This window comes from Oenanthe melanoleuca, chromosome 4, assembly GCF_029582105.1.
Source record: "Oenanthe melanoleuca isolate GR-GAL-2019-014 chromosome 4, OMel1.0, whole genome shotgun sequence".
Classification (NCBI taxonomy): domain Eukaryota; kingdom Metazoa; phylum Chordata; class Aves; order Passeriformes; family Muscicapidae; genus Oenanthe; species Oenanthe melanoleuca.
Window position 1 is genome coordinate 6188908 of NC_079337.1, and position 1884 is coordinate 6190791.

Sequence of the window (1884 nt, forward strand, 5' to 3'; positions counted from 1 at the left end):
AACATGAGTGTTTTACATATTGTGTTCCCGAAGGAAAGAGAGTTTTACCAAAGAAGTCTGACTTTCACTGCTAGAAAGTAACAAGGAGGAGGATACAAGTGGACAAAATATGAAGGATGAGTCCTGCAACTGTAACAGCTTTTTATATCCTTTTCAGTCCCAATCCGTCCAACAAAGTCTGCAGGGAACTCTGTCCTACAAAGTTAGCAAAGTAAGTCTAGACAAAAACTTCTCAAGTGCTATGTAACTGATCAACTTTAGTGCTTTTTTGTCCCCCCCAAGTAATTAGCCCTTAATTAGTTTCCTGCTTTTTTCCTGCTCTGTTTAGGTCCCAGCTGGCCTACTCCTCTACTTCCTTATCTTCCTAAGCTTGTACGGGAAAAAGAGGAAACAAGAGGTTAATCCCCTTCTTACCTGTGACTTAGGTAGGGCCTCATTACTTTCATATCACTCTAACCTCTGCTTAACTTCTGAGTTTGGGAGACCAAATAGAAGAAATGCAAATGGTTTTAGTGTGACTGATTCTCCTTTTTTCAGGAATGTATGCAATCAGCACATCCTTGATTAGTAAATGAATGGCATCTGAAAAAACTTGGTATCAAAGAAAAATGCCTCTAGGGGTTTGAAGATTAATGCTGTAATTTAATCATTCTACATTTTTTAGTCTTTCTCAATATAAATTTTAAAAGAAAATATATGTCCCTTCCAGTACAAAAAGTGCTTAGAAGCAGGAGTGATGTTTTTCTCTGCTTATGAAAATTCCTCTAATGTTTGGAGCTGAAATCTGCAATTACAGGAACGTGCATTAACATAGATACGTAGTTTGCTTCTGGTCACATAACAATTGCAGCAGATGTTTTAATTTCAAGCCTTTACCACAGCAGGTCATTAATTTTCAAGTATCTTGAACAATGCCACAGGCACCTGGGGTTTACTTTGTGGTAGGCCTGGACCTCCACCCCATGATCTGATCTGCTACTACTGGACACACAGTTCCAGAATAATCCTAAAAAGGTTTCAGTGCCCAAAGTGTCAGCTGTGGTCGGAATTTGTTGAGTTTTTGGTTGCTTTGTGGTGGATTTTTCTGATGAAGGGGTAAAACTTCACATGATCTCATTAGAGTGGAGAACAACATGACCCCAAACAGAACATATTTTACTGCTGCAAAATCCAGGAAATTTGTTTATTTGTGACACTACTTCAAAAATATTTGACTAGCTATATAGAAGCCTATTTTGGAATTTGCTTACTTAGTTAACAAAATGTTTGTGTTATTTTTTGAAGACCTTTTGTAAGAAAGGGAGTTACACACAGCTGAGAGATGAATGAAAAAAATGGGAGGAGAGCAGGAGTTTTAAGGTGTAATCAATGAGAATTGTTGGAGCACTAGGATTTGACAAAGAAGGGAAGGAGTGATTAATGTCGTGCTGTGGTGGCTTTCCTCATCCTGTGTCTGTAGTGCTTGTGGGATAATACAGTGGCAGGAGTGTGGGTATAACCAGTGAGCATGGAATGAGTGCCCGTGCTACAGTGAGATGATTTTCGGGGGGATTTTTCGCAGTAAGTGGAAGGGCAGAGGAGAGATGGTGTGGTGGCAGAGGTACCTGTCTGCTGGAATGCTTAAATGATACGGGATTCCCTGGCTGCTGACACCTCAAGTGTGTTCTCACTCGCCTGTCGAACTTGTTCCCGAGGCCGTGGCCCGGGGAGCGCCCTCCGCACCGAGGAGACGCGCACATCCTCCCGCTCACCATATCGCCGTGCAGGTGCGGGCGAGGCCTGCCGAGCCGAAATGTCCGAAAGGGCCTGGAAAGCCTGCCGGCCGCGTGAGGTCACGGCGCACGGGAGAGCCCCGGGTCCCTCCCCCGCGCGGGCGGGGCCGAG